Here is an 8099-nt window from a genome sequence, read left to right on the forward strand (position 1 = left end):
AATTTTGCCCGATCCGACCCGACCCGAAATAATTAAAATAAAATTTTGCCCGACCCGACCCAACCCGAAATTTTTAAAATTAAATTTTGCCCGACCCGACCGGACCCGTAAAAAATGAAAATAATTTTTGCCCGACCCGATAAATTAAAAAATCGATTTGACCCGAACTCAGATAATTCCCGAAAACCCGACCCGACCAGAAAACCCGAACAACCACCGCAACCCATAGAATGAAGCTTTTTTTTATTTTATTATATAGTGTAGATGTAGATATGCAATACCAAATATACCAAGAGGCATTTATTTATTTAAACAATTTTTGTAAAGAACAGTTAGTTGCGACAGAGTTGAAACTTTTAAATTCGTTCTTCGAGGACCAAGTGTCCGTCCCGTGCTGGAAAATACACGTTCGTCAGTCGTTTGTGACGCGGGAATATCTAGAATTCTTTTAGCTATATTTTTCCAAAGTACGCCGAGACACAATTTAACGCCGTGAAATCGAAAGTAAAACCAAAACGAAACGTAAGAGAAGCTTAGGCGAATCAGACGACTGAGACGACCTTGAAATAGACGCTAGTCGCGCTGCTCGCAGAACTCATTACGTCTATCTCTCTTCGTACAACACCCGAAGGCCCGAAACATTCCACACGACCTACGCGGGTAAGGGTCGGGTCGGGTCGGGCCTTTTTTAAAAGCCCAGCCCTTTTGAAAATTGGCCCGGCCCGACCCGGTCCATTTAATTTTAAAATATAAAAAACTCGGCCCGACCCGGACCCGACTGAAAATTAGCCCGACCCGGCCCGACCCGAAATTTTCAAAAATTAAATTTGCCCGACCCGACCCGTAAAAATTAAAATTTATTTCTGCCCGACTCAATCGGGGGCCCGACTCGTCTCTATTGTCCACTACAGTTTTTTCGATCGTAGAAATTTAATTTGTATTTTCTGTAAGATCACTTAAACCGTTTTCGACATAGTCCGTTGACCTAACAATAGAGGCTATGGTCCAATTTTTAGAAAACTCCCTTTAGTGCATTTTAACAAAGCTCTAATGAAATTTAGTTTTTACGATTGTAATTAAATTTTGATCAAGATGGGAGAATCCATCTTAGAATTACCGACCTGTTCCATTTCGGAACACTTATTTATTAAAGGTGTAAATTGGCAACAACTTTTTCTGATTTAAGAACACAATCTGCTTTTCCAAGTACGCTTTATGCATATATTATTTTGGTTTTCTAATGTTATATGTCGTTTAACGATCCTTAATAAAATGAAATTATATCTTCGCTTTCTTAATGTTGATATTTATTTCCCAAATTTCAATACATGCAAATATAAAAAAAGTTTAATATTAGTCTTGTAATTTTTTCGACAGTAACTAAAGCCGTATCTGTTCTTTAATAATGATTTAAGACTAAGAGGACTGGTTACAAATATTTGTTCTATTGGTTGAATTTGTTAAACAATTTTAATATTTATGCAAAATTCCAAAATAAATAAATTATAGTTTAGAAGAAAAAACACAACGGTATTTTAAAGTGCGAAATATAAATAATATTTATTTTAATAATAAATTATCTAGTGCGCTTTTCACTATCGTTGTCTTATTCTTCAAAAGTTAAATTTTAGTAGACAGTTCTTAATTATACATTAATTGGATATTTTTAAACTGTTTTACGTCAAACTAGAATTACCTCCAATACCATAAATCACATTCAACGCTCGCGGGTTAAGTTGCAAATAAACGACAGCGTAAGTGACGGAGACACCGATGAAAGAAATCAAAAGATTCTTGTTCATGATGAAGCTGTTAGCAACTTTGAGTCCACTTTTATAGCCTATCAGTCTGATCTGCAGGTGAATCAAAGACAAAGCAGCTTCTTTTTCTTCTCGCACCGCTTTTCTCCTCAAGCCAATGAGACAATCTTCGAAAGACGTCATCTTTTCGGACACCTTCGACGCCACGATGATCAAAATAAGCAGTACTCCTATTTCTTCAAAATATCCAGGAATATTCCAAATTCTCAACTTGTAGTCAATACTTATTTTAATAATGTTATGCGTGATTTGAAAGCAACAACCGCATAGGGCACTGGCGTACCATATCAGCGTGACGCTTCTGAAAGCGGCGTTCACACGGTCGACGTATTTCCCGATCATTTCGAAGGCTTCTTGAACTTCGTACACTTTGTTGAAACTAATATCATCATCTTTTTCAATTACTGCCACAGTTTCGAGTAGAACGGTCACACATTCGTTGATCAATATTCCGAGGAAGTGAAATAACACCACACTCACTGTCAAACGAAAGGACAGGAAAGTCGTGAAGTAAACGACAGTTTTGACTGCAAGCAGGAGGTAAGATGTTATGGCCCCTAATGTCATATTCCAAGCGTTAATCTCACTGAAAAATCTATAATATTTGATGATTTTATCATTTTCTTCATTTAATGTCATTGTGACGACAACAAAGAGCCAGGATAGTGAAACGAAAATGCCACCAAAAAAGAACAGAAAGAGCATTCTTCTTAATCGGTTTCTGACGTCAGTCAACAACATAAGTCGATCTCTTTGTTCAAGAAAACTGGTAAAATCATGAATGATATTACCAATAGTCTCCCGTTTGCACCACATTATTAACAAACTCATGGAGTACCATGATGAAGAAGCGATGTTCAAAATTTTGTCGAAAGGGTAGTGAGGGTATTGAAATGTCGAACACATAAAATATATTCTCAATGCGAGCAGCAACACTGAATTTAAAAAGGCAAAAGCTGCCCATGCCATTAGAAATCTCTGGTCTTTACTGGACAGCAATCGTAGTTCATTTGTTAAAATCCATGATAGAGTGCTTTGATTTCTAACGTTATTAATTCGTTTAAAAGGATTCATGGTGGTTAAACGGATAACTGCAAAATGGGTTCTGATTTTGGATACGTTTTGCGATTAAGTCTGCTTAAGTCTATCGATTTCTTTGTAGACAAAAATCTATTTTAAATGGGTGTGGCTTGAAATACAAAACGTTATTTTCTCTCTACTATATTGAATTATAGATAAATAAAAAATCCGACAAATATTGATCACGTGTTTTGCGACATATAACAAAAGATTTACAATCAAAACATAAAGAAACATTCTTTTTAACGATGAGATAGTACCAAATATTTCAAAAGACTCTCAGTGACTCTACAATCCCAGATTAACTTACAGAATTGAATAAAATATTAAGATTATTTGAAAGTGCACCTACTGGCTTTAAGAGTTTCAATATAAAAGTAACTTTCCTATCATTCATGGTTCTTAAAATAAATCAAATAGTTAAAAGTTCTTTTCATTTTAATGCAAAATGATGAAGCAAGGCTGGCGGTTCAACTGAAGTAGATATTTTTAATATACGGAGATTAATTTCGAAGGAAGGCAAACCGATAATCACCTGTAATGGCAAAGAACTAACTTCGCCACTGAAAATTCCACACTTTAGGCTAGCTGAAATTGAAGATAATTATCGTAAGATATCCCTATTTTTGCCTAAACATAATTGTTACTTTCTTCTACATCCTAAGTTTAGCAGAAACGTCGCGTTAAACAGTGACGGATTAACTACCATCCAGGCCCCTAGTCTTGAAATTTAATGGGGCTTGGAGCATTCGCAAGTACATGTCCTAGATAGAAACTTCAAATGTGATGTTTCAGGATGAATTTCCATCTTGCTCCGAAAGCGGTTAAGGAAATGGGCGAGAATTATCTAGGTCGATTCTAAAGCGTAAGACGTTATTATTAGCTGACTGCCGTCTTTAAGAAGTCGTGACACTGTATGAAAATGAAGGAAACTCACCCGAAAATTGTCTTTCTAAAAATTTCATGTAAAGATAATCGAATAGCAGATCTTGGCGTGGAACATCAACACTGGTAAAATTGGCCTCTCGATCCGTTAAATTTATTAAGATATTTCTGACGCTAGATAGTGAATTCTTGCTCAAATTGTTAAGGGTTTTCCATAAAGAATACGTTAAGGTTATATGCCCTTTAAGAAACACATATTAGGCGTCACACTGACGGATAAATTTTCACGTTCTTCACGTACCTGATCTAGTTGCGCGTAAAATTACGTGAAAAATAATAATATGAACAAGATAAATAAAAAATACACCATTTTCATTTCAAATACCCAAAATATTTTAATTATAGGGGATATTTATTAACGCTCATCAATTCTACTTAAATTACAGTTTACATTCTTCTACACACAAAACGATTTATAAATAGTAAATTGAGTTATTAGTTTCAAATAAATGGGCTATTCTATAATTTAATTTGTTAATCAAATCTAGAGAGCCCTAAACGGTTAAATTGCATTAAAGTGCCACTGATAATAAAAAATCTAACACGTTTTGTAATTAGGATTTTCTGTTAATTAATCTAAACACAAATTATGGAATATTGTACATAAATATATAGCTAAGTATATGGTTTATTATTGATAAATACTTTAAAGACATCCAACTTTTCATTAACGTTTAAGCGTCTTTGACATTTTATTTATAGTAAACTAGAATTATTTCTAAAACCATAAATGGCGTTCAATGCTCTCGGGTTTAGTTGCAAATACACGACAGCGTAGGTGACCGAGACACCAATGAACGAAATCAAAAGATTCTTATTTATAAGGAAACTATTGGCAATTTTGAGACCACTCTTGGAGCTTATCCATCTAATTTGTTGATAAATAAAAGACAAGTCTGCCACTTTTCCCTCAGCCACCGCTTTGCTCCTCAACCCATCGAGGCACTCTTCGAAAGCGGCCATCTTCTCGGTCACTTGCGACGCCACAAATATCAGTATTAAAAGAAGCCCTACTTCCTGGAAATAAATTGGAATGTTCAAAATTTTCAAGTAGTTCTCGGAACCTAAATCAATGATGTAGTGAGTGATTCGAAAGCAACAACTGCACATGGCGCTGACGTACCATATCAGCGTGACGCTGCCTAAAGCCGCGTTCACACGGTCCACGTAATTGCCGATTATTTGAAACACTTCTAGAACTTCGTATACTTTGTTAAAACTAACGTGGTCTTCATTTTTGATCAAAACCGCAGTGTCAATTAAGATGTTCACGCTTTGGTTGATCAACATGCCAAAGAGTGAAAATAATACAACGCTCACTACAATTCGAAAGGACAAAAATGTCAAAAAATACAAAAGACTTGTTAAAAGCAGCACGAAATAGCTGAATACAACTCGCCATGTCCCGTCTAAGAGATGGATGTCGTTTAAAAAGTCGTAGTATCTGAGGTACTTTACAATCTGCACGTAATTTGAAGAAACCACAACGAATGTGACCCACGACAAGGAAAATATCACAGCAATCAGAAATGATAACAACAGCATCCTTCGTAATTTGGTTTTAATTGTTGTCAACACTTTAACTCGACCACGTTCTTCCAAGAAACACGTGAAATCATTAATTATGGTAGATATTTCTTCACGTCTGTACCACACGAGGAACAAACTCAAAGCGTACGCTGTCGAAGTAGCTACGTTTAATATTTCTCCAAAAATTAAATCGTTGTTAGAGCACAAAAATTGAATTTTAATTCCAATATTATAAATGGAATATAAAAAGGCCGTTTTTGCCCAGACCTTTAGAAGTAATAGATTTCCTTTCGACAGCACTCGCAGTTTATTGGGTGCAATCCAAGATGAATTATTTTCATCTTTGTTTAAAGTGACTGATTTAAGACACTGCATGACTGTAGGATGTCTTAAAGCATCTAAGAGTTTTGATTCCTTTTCGCGTATGTTAGTTCGTATTGACTTGTTTGGCGAGGAATATAAATATGTTTTTATGTATGGGCGTGACTCATAAATAACGTTTAAAGAAACATTCTTTATATTATTGTTTGCAACATCAATGACTATATAATATTTTGAGACAATGAAATTCGTTACGCCCATGTACCCAGCCAGAACCAAATTCACGCAACATTTCCCAGATAACCAAATTTTCAAATTCAAACTGATCCTTTTATTGTTGTGTTAAATATTTTATGTTATTAGATTATTCTTATCAGAAAATTGGTCTTTAAATTGAGATTATTGTGGTTTGGTTTAGGTTTAACCCCTAGTGTTGGTATTATATTTATTGAAAGATTTTAAATCGAATAAAAGGTAACTCGAAAACTTAAACATCCCAATTAAAGAAACATGAAGAAACCTATTTTTATTATTTTTGGCCGTATGTTTAATCTAAATTAAATCAAGAATTTGAAAAAATGAAATAAAGGAAAAAATAACGTTCAAGGCATTCAGAGTTAGACGAAATCGTTGAAAAATAAGTATGATCTAATTTAATCTTTAAAACTGTACATCGACGGTTTACTGTTGGATTCTCTGCCATAATATTTAACTTTTGTTTATTTTAGTTAAACTGGTAACGACAGCTTTCAATCATTTCCAAAATTCCTACCTACACTGTACCGATGAGCCTTAAAAGTGCGAAAACGCTTTTTGGTTATAAATTTGTTTTTGGTAAAACTTATAAAAGACTTTAATTAATTAACTCACAATGAATTTTTTATTCATCCATTGTGTATTCAAACATTAACCCTCAACAACTGATTGTTCACACCTTATGGGTTAGATAATAATACTCTAAAATATGAAATTGGGAAAGTTACAAACCTCACTATTGTCTGATCAAGCCATTTTTATTCAGAATGCATTTCAAACTTGTAAAGGAGCTTAGAATATATGTAAATATTAATCCCTTAAGACTTTCATTAACAATTGACTTGGGTTAAAATATGGTTTTCAAACACAAAATATTTATAACTATAAGAAGGTTGCATTTGAAAATTGCTTTTATATATTTTTGGAGGTTTTAATATGGAGAATTTTTTACAAGCCATTGACGGTTCATCAACCCATTTTTCAAAGTTTAAAAATCTACTTAACTTAAGACACTAAGTTTTGAATTAGGTCTCAAATTAAATTTGCAAATTAATTGGTTACATATTCATTATCTCCGAACCCGATTGATAATTAATTAAGAACTATGAACAATTTTTGTTCAAAACTAAAAGTTTTAAAACACAATTTTACCCGATTTTAATGGTTACACGCCCGAATAAACTCTATTCAGTTCGAATCTCAAACTTTAATCTTCGTCTTGTTTTCCTGGTTTTTTCTATTTTCTAGTTTTACTGTCTTTTCTATATTCTGGCGCATGGACAAAATGGGCTGGATTTTACTGACGCGAGCGCTGCCAGTGAGACCACGACGCAGCGAAATTTTGACCGGAGTCGTTGATCCGGTGATTTTCTATCGGCGGGCGCCGACTTTTCGGTCAGCGGTGGCGTTGAAACGGAATTTAAAGGTGGCAGCGTTGTATGCCCATTAGCGCAGTTCCCATTTACGCAGTTTCCATTAGCGCAATTCCCATTTGTGCGGTTTCCACAGTTTTCAAAAGCGCAGTTCCCGAAAGCACACTTTCTCAAGAGCGCAGCTTCCCAAGAGCACATCTCCTCAAGCGGTTTTCCAAGGCCACAGTTTCGTATAAGAGAACAGAGAGTGAAACACATTACAGATTATAACCCCTTAATTTTTTGAAATAAAATAACTGTACACTATTTAGAAATAGTTTTTTTGAATCCCTATCTCGACTCATGTAATCAAGGTTCGAATTTAAAAACCCACGGGTTTTTTAGGGTTGGACCCACCTTAAAAAACCCACAATAAAGCCCACTTAAAAAAACCCACCTTAAAAAGTTTCAAAAATGACTAAAAAAGTTTAAATTTATAGTTTAATAACAAACTATATTAAACTATATTAAAGAATTTAAAGAATTAAACTTTAATTCTTTAAATTCTATAATATTACAAAAATATTGCTTGTTTATAAAACGTAGTTACACAAAATACATTACCAGTGTTTTGGTAAACACTAATCTAACAGTAGCAAGTAACAGTGTTAACTAAACAGTAAGTTTTAAACTTCTGCTACTTTCAATCAATATTTAGCAGAACATGGAGCAGACGATACTTTACGTCTACGAAAGATAAGAAATAAGTAGTGTTAAATTGAAAGTAAAAAATAAA

This window comes from Leiobunum rupestre, chromosome 2 (assembly GCF_980474605.1).
Source record: "Leiobunum rupestre chromosome 2, qqLeiRupe1.1.hap1, whole genome shotgun sequence".
Classification (NCBI taxonomy): domain Eukaryota; kingdom Metazoa; phylum Arthropoda; class Arachnida; order Opiliones; family Sclerosomatidae; genus Leiobunum; species Leiobunum rupestre.